Source organism: Hippopotamus amphibius, chromosome X, assembly GCF_030028045.1.
Source record: "Hippopotamus amphibius kiboko isolate mHipAmp2 chromosome X, mHipAmp2.hap2, whole genome shotgun sequence".
Taxonomy (NCBI): domain Eukaryota; kingdom Metazoa; phylum Chordata; class Mammalia; order Artiodactyla; family Hippopotamidae; genus Hippopotamus; species Hippopotamus amphibius.
In genome coordinates this window covers 90,654,256-90,666,750 of record NC_080203.1, presented here as the reverse complement: position 1 = coordinate 90,666,750, position 12,495 = coordinate 90,654,256, and the positions used below count along the sequence as shown (strand labels likewise).

At 44.2% G+C, this 12,495-nt stretch overlaps 1 long non-coding RNA gene and 1 pseudogene across 1 annotated transcript in view; one reads left to right on the top strand and one right to left on the bottom strand.

The window, feature by feature from the left end:
- The first annotated feature begins 483 nt into the window (after window positions 1-483).
- LOC130842067 (uncharacterized) overlaps window positions 484-12,495 on the top strand; it is a 29,465-nt gene continuing 17,453 nt past the window's right edge. Inside the window, exons 1-2 of the long non-coding RNA XR_009050338.1 lie at window positions 484-953; window positions 1,916-1,986. This is a non-coding gene — a long non-coding RNA (uncharacterized LOC130842067). The remainder of the gene's footprint in view (window positions 954-1,915; window positions 1,987-12,495) is intronic.
- Window positions 6,090-6,835, bottom strand: LOC130842066 (60S ribosomal protein L7-like; annotated as a pseudogene).

The following is a 12,495-nucleotide window of genomic DNA, read 5'->3' as shown; positions in this document are numbered from 1 at the left end:
AGGGGTTGCTAGCTAAACGGAAGGATTGACACTAAGATTTCAACACGGAGCTGTTCTATAGTCCTGACTGATTGTGGGAAGACGAGACCCAGGGAGAGGAAGGAGGGCGGCAGGGCGAGCAGAGACGGACAAGTCTAGTTTAGTCACCACCCACTCAGCCCATCTTCAGTTCTGGAGCGGTGTACTGCATCTGCGCATGAGCAATCCGCCCCTATCAGGCCCTCCAGTGAGGGTCGGGCTGTCCTCTGTAGAGACGCTGTCCGCGCATGCGCTTTCGGCTCACCTCTTGCTCCCAGTGGGGTCGGAGAGTGCCTTGTGGAGCTGGCGGTGTGATTGAGGGGAGGACTGCGGCCCGACCCATAGGGGGTGGATGTTACGAGATGTGGACAAAGCGGCGTGTGACAGCAACAGGTCACAGAGAGAGGAGAAGTGCGGCAGCCCGGGGCGGTTTAGGCAGGCGCAGTCTTCGGAGGTAGACAGGCACTTGTGGTTGCTCCTTTCTCCCGGATTGCAGTTTGCAGTCCCCTGGGGAGGCAGAAAACCAGAAGACGGAAGGGGTGGGTGTGTTAGACCCAGAGGAAACCCCTCTCGATCCCGTCCTCACATCTCCATGCACTAAAAGGGACTCAATCTTAGGTCCAGTGGACCCCAGATCATCCCCCCGAAGAAAAGCTAAATTTGGACAGAGATGGCGCCGGACACAACCCCCAGTCTTTTAGTCAGTTCCAGGGGCTCGTTCCACACTCTGGGGACTCTGAATCGAAAAGGGGGTCCCTGGGGCAGGGTGGGGTTAAAAAGAATTACTGTGGAGCTGTCTCTGTGGCCTGGGAAAACCGCTGCTTCCTCATTGGCCACTGAGGTCGAGGAAGACTCCCCTCCCCCCCCAGACACGCCCAGCCAGCGCCCAGAAGAGTGACTTCAGACCACAGATCAGGCAGTGAAGACTGAAGGAGGTGAGAATTGGCCCAGTGGGAGACTGGGTTAATGACTCTGACCTCTGACCCCCAGACCCCTGTAAGGAAAGAGAGGGGAAACTTTGGCTGCTCCAGCTGCAAGTGTGAAGTCACAGAGGCTCCAGGGACCTTAAAGCCTGATACTTCTTATGAATGAGGATCCCTAGACCCAATCATACTATTTAACACTTATATATGACGTTCTGCTCTGAATGTATTTACTTTGTTAGTCCTCACCGACAACCAACCCTATGAGGAAGGGATTACCATCATCTCCAGTTTACAGATAAAGTGAATGCTGAGAAGTTAAGCCACTTTCCAAAGTCACATAACTAGTAAGGAGCAAAGCGGGACTTCACATTCAAGGCAGTCTGGCTCCAGAGTCTGCACTCCTAAGAGCACAAGCTATAGGCACTGTGTAAGAGACCAGATAAGAGAGACCCAGTAAAAGGTCAAGCTTGGAACTCATTTCCTGAGCACCTACTCTCACATTGTTCTATTTCTCTCATGCCATTTCAGTTTCCCAACAATCCTGTGAAGAAGGGATAGCTTGGAAACTGAAACAGAGAGGTTCCATATCCTGCCCCAGATTACACAGATAGTAGTTGGACCAAGTTGATGAAGCAACTTGACTCAGGTAACAAGTTAACGAAGACAAATGATGAGACTAAAATCTGGGTCTCCTATCTCCCAACCTTGGGGTCTGTATGGTCAGACCGCTCAACATGGCAGTTCTCTTGCTCTCTGTATGTCCCCTGCTTGACCAGTGCCGGCTTCACCTATATCCTACTCACATGACTAACCTTCCTACATACTTGCCCCAGGCCCCAGCTACTGACGAATGTTCTTATCAGTGGGGCAGTGAGGGGTGTGCTCCTCTGCTAGTTTCCTTGGTAACTGATGAGCCAACCTGACGTCAATTCGCCCTATAACTGGCAATCTCCCCTTCCCCTGGAGCGAAGACTGCAGCCATGTCCTGCCCGCCATCCGCAGCACACGGTGGGATGTCACTCCAGGACCTTGCTTCAGACGTGTAAGTGATTATCTATTAAACCACTGATGCCTCTGTCTTGGACTCTGGGCTCTTTCTTCGGTCTTGAAGCTGGGCAAGCACAGGGCTTGTAGGCCTGTGGGGCAGGGTGCAGCCCAACAGGGTTTTTTTTTTACTACATGCATTTTAACAAACGTTTATTTGTTCATTGAGCAAATGTTTGTTGTGCCAGTCATTCTTGGAGACACTTAGGATTCAGCAGTGAACAAAACAGACAATGGTCCCTGTCCTGGAGTCTCTGAGGGAGGGTGATGGTGAGAGTGTCAAAGATCAACAAAGCTGGACTTTAGTTAAAGCAGTGAAAACAGATTTTGTTTAGTAACTACTGACAGTAGGGGAAAGAGGTTAGTTAAAGCAGTGAAAAGAGATTTTGTGCAGTAACTACTGACGGTAGGGGAAAGAGGTGAGCCCCGTTGTAATTTGTGCAGGGTGTTTTAAAGGGCAAATGAGAGGAGGGAGGAGGAGCAAGCAGGGGCTCAAGTAGAGTGAGGGAAGTGAAAAATTACAGAAAGCAGGTAAGAGGGTTGGTTGGTGTAAGAGTGATTATGTTATTCAAAAACTAGTTTGCCTCTTGGTGGGTGTTGAGCCAAAAGATACAACCAAGTCAACAAGCAGGAGAAGGAAGGATTTATTACTTGCAGCAAGTAAGGAGAACACTGAGGATTTTTCACAAAGCAGTGTCTCCCCCCAAAATTGGGGAAGTTTTAAGCTAAGGGTATATAAATATTCATGAAGGGGATTGGGCAGTGTATGCATATCCATGGAGGGGCTTGAGCAGAGGAGAATTCAGCATAGAATTGGGGCAAAGGTCGTCAGAGTCCAAGCTATAGTTGAAGTCATGACGTCAGCAAAGGTCAACATCATCATCCCTTTAGGTTCCAGTTGATCTGGTGGTTGAGCACTTGAGCAGGGGTTGAATTCTGCAAAACAGCTCAAGAAAGTGCTTCAGTCTAATTTTTACCCTTGAAGCAGAACTGGGAGTCTTTACCACTGATTTATTATCTTTGCTATTATTACTTCTCTTGTTTGTTCTTTTGTTGCCTTAAGATCGTTATTGCTGAGACCTGTTCAAGGGCAAGCATTGTGCCTAGGCTTAGATCACAAAATGGCTTAGGCCTAAAATGGCGTCTCTCTCTCTTTTATTTATTGAAGTATAGTTGATTTACAATGTTGTGTTAGTTTCTGGTGTACAGCAAAATGATTCAGTTATACATATATACATATATTTTTCATATTCTTTTCCATTGTGGTATATTGTAGAATATTGACTATAGCTCATGGTGCTATACGGTAGGACCTTGTTGTTTATCCATCCTATATATAATAGTTTGCATCTGTTAATCCCAAACTCCTAGTCCTTCCTTCCCCCACCCCTATTCCCCCTTGGCAACCACAAGTCTGTTCTCTATGTCTGTGAGTCTGTTTCTGTTTTGTAGATAAGTTCGCTTGTGTCATATTTTATGTCACATTCCACATATAAGTGATATCATACGGTATTTGTCTTTCTGTTTTTTTCTGGCATGCCATGTGGCTTCTGGGATCTTAGTTCCCTGACCAGGGATCGAAACTGGGCCCCCAGCAGTGAAAGCGCCAAGTCCTAACCACTGGACTGCCAGAGAATTCCATCTTTCTCTTGATTTACTTCACTTAGTATGATAATCTCTGGGTCCATCCATGTTGCTGCAAATGGCATTATTTCATTCTTTTTTTATGGCTGAGTAATATTCCATTGTATACATATACCACATCTTCTTTGTCCATTCATCTGTCAATGAACATTTAGGTTGCTTCCATGTCTTGGCAATTGTAAATAGTGCTGCTGTTTCTCTGAATATATGCCCAGGAGTGGGATTACTGGATCATATGGCAACTCTTTTTAGTTTTTTGGTTTTGAGTGAAAGCAGATTTATTCAGGGAGATACATACTCCATAGATAGAGTAGGCCATCTCAGAAGGTGAGAGCTCTTTTTAGTTTTTTAAGGAACCTCCACACTGTTTTCCATAGTGGCTGCACCAATTTACATTCCCACCAACAGTGTAGGAGGGTTCCCTTTTCTCCACACCCTCTCCAGCATTTGTTATCTGTAGACTTTTTAATGATGGCCATTCTGACTGGTGTAATAAACTAGCTTCTCATGTCAAAAAGCTGTATCTGGTTCTTTTCTACCAGGGAACCCCTACCCTATTGGCTTACAATTAAGCCAGCTGTGTCTGTTAGCTGGCTATTATTAGGATTGTTCTATCCTCTCACAGTCACTGGGAGGAAGAGGAGGCCCTATCCTTCCTTGATGATCACATTTCAGAGGAATGGCTCTCAGGACCTTGAGAAAGACGTTTCTGAGTCCTAGGAGATATGTATACATCTCAAAGAGACAGAGGAATTCACAACTGTAAGCCCTTTTTAGTAAATGCTCTAAGAAAGGGAGGTCAGGGGCCTATCATCTGGTGTTGACTAGAACAAATGGTAGCTTCTTTTGACAGCCTTGAGCTTTTTCAGACAGGAACTCAAAAGGGGGCTGGGTCATCCTAGGCACTGAGGCGTAGGCTGTTAGAAGTCAGGGTAAAATTTGGGCAAGTCCCTTAGTACAGGGTTTGGGGTGGTGGTGGTGATGTTTGAATGGAGTGTTCCCTGTGGAGAGTATTCCCTTTGCAGTTCTCTAGGGAGGTGGAATCAATAAACTTGTAAATAAGACTTTCACGGGTAGTGAGGGTATTGAAGGCCTGGGAGACTTGGAGAAGGGATTGACCATATTGGTGAACTGAGAACCCTGATCTGCAAAGGTTTGGGAAGGAAAGAAAGCAATGGGGGCAGGGGGTGTGTATATGGGGGGGTGGAGAGCAAATGAAAAGCCCTGAGGCAGGACCAGGCTCCTCTTGGCCAGGGCCAGAGTGAAGGCCTGTGCCCGGGATTGCAGGTAACATGCAGCGAAAGCAGTGTATGATAGCAGGGGAAGGTGGGACAATTGAAGTCTGAGGTCTTGGGGACAGTCAGGGGCCAAATCACAAGCACTTATTATGTGCCAGCAGTACTGCCCCATAAAGGTGTGCGAGTTTTCCCTGTACAGGAGGACACCTTGTGCTGAGGGGGTGAGGATGGGGGGCATTTTTTTTAACTTTCTCACTTTATTTTAAAATTGAAGTATAGTTGATTTACAATGTTGTGTTTAATTTCTGCTGTATAGCAAAGTGACTCAGTTATACATGTATAGTCTTTTCATTTTCTTTTCCGTTATGGTTTATCACAGGATATTGAATATAGTTCCCTGTGCTGTACAGTAGGACCTTGTCGTTTATCCATCCTATATATAATAGTTTGCACCCGCTAATCCCAAACTCCTAGTCCTTTCCTCTCCGCCCCCACCCCTGCCTTGGCAACCACAAGTCTGTTCTCTATATCTGTGAGTCTGTTTTTGGTTCATAGATGTGTTGATTTGTATCGTATTTTATTTATTTTTAATTTTTAAATTTTATTTATTTATTTTTGGCTGTGTTGGGTCTTCATTGCTGCACACGGTCTTTCTCTAGTTGTGGCAAGTGGGGGCTACTCTTCGTTGCAGTGCGAGGGCTTCTCATTGCGGTGGCTTCTCTTGTTGCGGAGTATGGGCTCTAGGCACCAGGGAGGGCTTCAGTAGTTGTGGCACACAGGCTCTAGAGCGCAGGCTCTTAGTTGTGGCGCATGGGCTTAGTTGCTCTGCGCCATGTGGGATCTTCGTGGCCCAGGAATTGAACCCGTGTCCCCTGCATTGGCAAGCGGATTCTTTACCCCTGCACCACGAGGGAAGTCCTGTATCATATTTTAGATTCCACATATAAGTGATATCCTGTGTTATCTTTCTCTTTTTTTTACACTTTAAATATATGCAGTTTATTGTATGTCAATTGTATCTCAATAAAAGTTCTCAAAGAAAAAAATAAAAAATAAATATCCTCAAAAGGAGAAACCAAACCAACTACGATCATATAAGATGGTTGATTCCTTCCCCCACCTCTAAATACTGCTTAGAACTCAACCAAACCCTTATCAGCATTTAAGGCACTTTTACTCCAGTATTAAGTAAACTTCTTTCAGGATGTAGCTGCTCACCTTAGTTCATTCTTCTAATAAGCCTGTTGATCTGGTCTTCCCTATTGCCAGCATCTCCACCTTCTACAAAATGAGTGGTCTTTTTCTTCATTCACCCTCGTGGAGAAGACAATTTGAAGGGCCACAGGAAGTTGTTTGCTTCTTTGAAACATTTTCCAACAGTATAGATCTCATGAGTCAGATCCTCCATGCAGATGATGCCATATTTGCCAAGAGATTGAGCAATCAACGCGTTATCTGTCAGGACAATTTCGCTTCTTGTTGATTTTGCCATAACCATGCTTGTAGATTAATTCATTTACTGACTTCAGGTTTGGGTACTCCCATGCAATGTATGGTTCCACGATTCTCAGCATGTTAATTGAAGCCTTGTTGAGCTTCACAAAGGTGCCATTGAAGATCTGAGAAGCGAAGAAGCTGCAGCACCTTTCGAACCTTTGGGCTCACACCATTGATACCTCTGATCCTGATGACAAAAGCCAATTTGGGTTCCGCAGGTACATAGAAGTTGCCAGCTTTTCTTGCCATCCTAGCTACTCAGATTTCAGTTCTGTACATCTGCCTGTATTCTTTGTGATAGTGCTTGGCTTTTTCATAGATAAGTTTCCTTCTTGCCTTTTGAAGCATCTTTTGGGCAAACTTCTTTCTCAGGCGCTTGATCTTAAGCTCTGCAAAATTCTTTCGCTTTTTCTTAAGGGTTTCTGGCACAGCAGGAACCTCCTTTTTCTTCTCTTCTGCACCCTCCATGGTTCCAGCCGGGAAGGAGCTATCTTCCTCTTTCTGACTTACTTCACTTAGTATGATAATCTCTAGGTCCATCTGTGTTACTGCAAATGGCATTATTTCATTCCTTTTAATGGTTGAATAATATTCCATTGTGTATATACATACATACATATATACCACATTTTCTTCATCCATCTGTTGATGGACATTTTGGTTGTTTCCATGTCTTGGCTATTGTAAATAGTGCTGCTATGAACATAGGGGTGCACGTATCTTTTCAAATTATAGTTTTGTCTCAGTGTATGCCCAGATGTGGGACTGCTGGATCATAAGGCAACTCTATTTTTAGTTTTTTGAGGAACCTCCTTAGTTGCAGCTCACTGACTCCTTGGTTATGGCATGCAAACTCTTAGTTGTGGCATGCATGTGGGATCTAGTTCCCTGACCAGGGATCGAACCCTGGCTCCCTGCATTGGGAGCGTGGAATCTTAACCACTGCACCACCAGGGAAGTCCCCCATTTGTTTGTTTTTGCCTTTATTTCTATTGCCTTGGGAGACTGACCTAAGAAAACCTTGGTACAATTTATGTCAGAGAATGTTTTGTCTTTGTTCTCTTCTAGGAGTTTTATGGTGTCTTGTCTTACATTTAAGCCATTTTGAGTTTATTTTTGTGTATGGTGTGAAGGTGTATTCTAGCTTCATTGATTTACATGTGGCTGTCTAACTTTCCCAACACCATTTGCTGAAGAGACTGTCTTTTCAGGATAGGGGATCTTAAAGTCAACTGTTCCTATATTCAGTTCCTATATTCTGTGCAGTGTATCCTGGTGCAGGGCTGTGCCATCCAGGAGAGAAGGGGGGCTTTTTCTAATAATCACAAGCTAGTCACACTGAGCCAGAGGAGCTGCCTCTGTTCAGAAGGGCACCTTTGTCTAAATTGAATGAAAGTGCTAGTCGGGCAAGCTGCAGCTTGTATGCCAGGCCCTGAGCTAGTAGTTGCCAGAGTAGCAGATCAGTTCTGAGGTTATTGAAAAAACTGAGCAGCTGTCTTATAAAAGAGCACCATGAACAATGACTTTGTTACCTTATTACAGGGCCCCTAGTTGGCCACGCAGTGGGATTGTTCAACCCCTCCACAGAGAAACTGCAGTTGCAACTGAACAAGGTAGAGGATGATAGTTGGGTACCCACTGACATCTGAGGGTAACTTCATCCAGGTGAAGGAACTCCTCTTCCCCCTCCTCCTGCACTCCCTCCCCTCTCGCCCTTCAGGCTCTTCCTGGGTCTGTCTCTCCCATTCCTTTCGTTTCCTTCAAGGGAACATATTGTGCATTCATTACTTGGTGCAGTGCATGCAAAAATGTCCTCAGCAACATCTCCAAAATCAGGTAGAGGAAACAGACAAGTTTGTAAAAAATTTATTGTTATTGATTTATACATCTCTATTTTACAAAAAGGATTTGAAGCAGCTGTCAATTCCAAGATTTATCATTTCCTGATTCTATACCAGGGTGGACAATAGAACTAAGCTAGGGCAAGATGATAAAAATCTCTTTTATTTATTTTGCTTTAAAAATGTTTATATCTTTCTGTTGTATAGTTATTTTATTATCTTCTTTTCAAGTGTGTGGAAAAATAGAGAATAGTATAAAACACCCCCAAGTTTATCAAACCTTCACATTTTGTCATAGTTACTCCAGATTTGGTTTTTAATTTTTTATTTATTTTATTATTTTTTCTTTTGGCCACGCCATGCAGCTTGTGTGATCTCAGTTCCCTGACCAGGGATTGCACCTGGGCCACGGCAGTGAAAGCACCGAATCCTAACCACTGGACCACCAGGGAACTCCCCAGATTTGGTTTTTTAAAGAGAGCATTAACAGTACAGTTGAATCCCCCTCAGCAATTCCCCAGGTGCATCCTTTCCCTGCCCCAGTGACCACTGTCCTAAATTTGGAGTTTTTCATGTCCATACGTGTTTTGTTCTTCAACTTTATATGAATGTATCCATAACTGTCTCATTATTTTGCAAACATGATATAGTCTTTTTCTTTTTTTTTTGCCACACTGCGTGGCTTGCAGGATATTAGTTCCCTGACCAGGGATCAAACCCATGCCCCCTGCAATGGAAGCTCAGACTCCTAACCACTGGACTGCCAGGCAATTCCTAATATAGTCTTTTTATTTATTTTATTTATTTATTTATTGGCTGCGTTGGGTCTTCATTGCTGTGCGTGGGCTTTCTGTAGTTGCAGAGAGCAGGGCTACTCTTCATTGCAGTGCGCAGGCTTCTCGTGGTGGCTTCTCATGTTGTGGAGCATGGCCTCTAGGCGTGCGGGCTTCAGTAGTTGTGGCACACGGGCTTAGTTGCTCCGTGGCATGTGGGATCTTCCTGGACCAGGGCTCGAACCTGTGTTCCCTGCATTGGCAGGCGAATTCTTAACCACTTCGCCACCAGGGAAGCCCCTGATATAGTCTTGTTTTGCATGAGTGGTATTAACACTGTATGGCCCCTATGCTGGTCATGCAGCCCTAGATATTCCCTACATCTCCACAGTGCTCTCCAGCACCCAAAGAACTTTAGGGTCTGTTATTTCCTGTGCTCCTCACACAAGCTTCTTAAGAAGCAGAATAAGAGTTATGATCCCCCATTCGACTCAAGAGGAAATGAAGATCCAGAGTGAAGGGCCAAGACCACAAAGGGCAGAGGCCCAGGCTCACTGCCGGCCTTCCCAGCTCAGTGTGGTTTCCACTATTCAGTTGCCTTGTGGGTCATATCAAGGCAATAAGTATGGGGCTTCCCTGGTGGCGCAGTGGTTAAGAATCCACCTGCCAATGCAGGGGACATGGGTTTGATCCCTGGTCCAGGAAGATCCCACATGCCACGGAGCAACTAAGCCCGAGAGCCACAACTACTGAGCCCACATGCCACAACTACTGAAGCCTGTGTGCCTAGAGCCCACGCACTGCAACGAAGAGTAGCCCCCACTCACCACAACTAGAGAAAACCCACACACAGCAACGAAGACCCAACACAGCCAAAAAAAAAAAAAAAAAAGGCAACAAGTACGAATGCCTGGAGAACAAGCCAGTGGAAGGGAGAAGAGAGGAATGTGGAGACAAGGGTAGGAAGGAAGGGTAGGACATGGGAGGAAAAAATAAAAGGGCAGAGCCAGTGGTGGCAGCTGTATTTCTTTAAATCTACCAGTGACTCTCAACCTTGACTGCTCTTTGGGATTGCTTGGGGAGCTTCAAGAAACACTGATGCCTGGGACCCACCCCCAGAGATTCTAATGTAACGGGCCTGCCAGGCATTCTGAGCAGCAGGATGTTGAAAGGCTCCCCAGCTGATTTTCTAATGTATAGCCTAGGTGAGGACCATTGAGTAAGCAAAGCAATTTGTCAGGCAGTGAATTGGTTGAGGGGGCGGTACTCAAAGGCTGGCTTGTTAATCTTAATAAGATCTTAGACCTCAAAGCCTGGCTTGATAATACAAGGTAAATAAGGTATTGAGATCTTAGCCCTAGAGTCTATGGACAGAAAAGGGCTAAAATGAAATAGGTGATATAATCCGGTTTCCTCAGTGCTGCTCATACTAGTCTTAGATTATTTTGTTCAGTTATCAGGGCTTTAACTTGAAGGGGAGACCAGCAATTTTCAGAATGAATACCAGTAAATCCCCATAGAGTAATAGAATTTGTCAAACATTCTCTAAGTACTTCCTTTGTGCAGGATCTGTGCTATAGGGAAGTAAGAGAGATGGAAAAATCACAATACTTGCTCTCCAGAAGCTCAGACTAATTGGCAACCCAGACAAATATATGACAATTAACACAATGTGCTGAGTGTTAGAAATAAGTCCAAAGTGTGAGGGAACAGAGGGCAGAGACTACCTAACTCTACCTCAGGGAGACTAGCAGAGGGGCTCAGAGTAGGCTTCACAGGAGTGCTGCATGAGCTGCATCTTGAAGGATGACTAGGAGTTGGTTAAGGGTATGGTTGAGGCTGGGGGTTTGGAAAAGCATGTGCAAAGCCTCAGGCATAAGTGCGGTGGCAGAAGGGCAAATAGTTTGGTATGATACAAGCAAAGGGAATAAATATGTGTTGGGGGAGAACTTTACCTGTAGGTAGCAGGAAATCATCAAAGGGAGGAGTGTGCGGAGAACAGCAAGGTCCTTATGGAGGAGAGGGCATCTAAATTAGGTCTTGGAAGATGAGCAGAAATTCAATAGGCAGGGATGTGGGATGGAAAAGGCTTCCCAAGACAGGGTGGGAGTGGGAGGGGGGATAGTGTGAGCAAAGTTGTGGAGGCAGGAATGAGCCTGACATGTCAGGTGCATAGAGGAAATTAATCTGGTAGGCATGATCAAAATCATCTGGGGCGCTGTTTAAAAATGTCAATGCCTGAGCTCCACTAACCCACTTCCCTAGAGATTCCAATTTATACGGTCTCTGGGGGCGGTGTCCAGGCCTCAGTATTTAAAAAAAAAAATTCTCCCAGGTGATCCTAACATGCAGCTGGGCTTGAAAGCCACAGCTGTAGGGAAATTATTGAGCATGTAGGTGGAAAGGTAGGCTAGAGCTAGATAATTGTGATGATAAATGAGCTAGTGTTTATTAAATGTTAACTATGTGCCAGACGCTCCATTAATCCATTTTATCCTCATAACTCTATGAGGATAGGTACTATTATCCTGTGTTGCAGGTGAAGAAACAGTAATTTGACCAAAGTAAGTGGCAGGCAATCTGGCTTCAAAGCATATCTTAGAAGGATGTTGGCTGGTATTCCAGGCCAAAGAGCTTGGGTTTTCTTCTGTAGCCATCTTTGTTAGTTTATTGTGTCCAGAATACCTTTATGCGTGTACAAGCAAGTATGAATACATATTCCCCCCTTTCTTACACAAAAGGTAGCATACTAGATACACTGCTTTGCATCTTGCTTTATTAACCATATATCTTGGAAATCTTTACAAATCAATACATAGAGAGCTTCCTCATTCTTTTTTATACACTTCCTGAGCATTCGTTTCTGTGTATATACCATAATTTATTTATTCTTGGGTTGTCTTCAGTTTCTAGCTATCAAAATGCTGTAATGAATAGTCATATATGCATTGTTTTGCACATTTCCAGAAATGAAATTGCTGAGTCAAGGGGTATGTGTGCATTTGTAATTTCAATGAATATTGCCAAATTGTTCTCCATAGGTCTTGTATTATTTTGCATTCCTACCTGAAGTGTATGACAGTATGTAGCCACAATTTTTTTCATGAAATAAGTTTTACTAATCATTTCAAAGGTCAATATAATTGAAAAATTTCTAGTAGGACTGATCAAGAGAAAAAATGAGAATTCAAATCACTAACACCAGGAATAAAAATTAGGACATCACCACATATATATCCTACAGATATATGAAGGATAATAAGTAAATACAATAAACAGCTTGAATAATTTGATATCTTACATAAAATGGGCAAGTTCCCTGAAAATAAAATGACTAAGATTGACATTAGAAGAAATAGTTAATTGTTCCATAAGTGTTAAAGAAATTGGATTCAACAACATTCCCCCACAAAAAACTCCAGGCCCAGATGGCTTCACCAGTGAATGCTATCTAACATTTAAGGAGGAAATATCAATTCTACATGCTTATTTACAGAAAATAGAGGATGAGGGG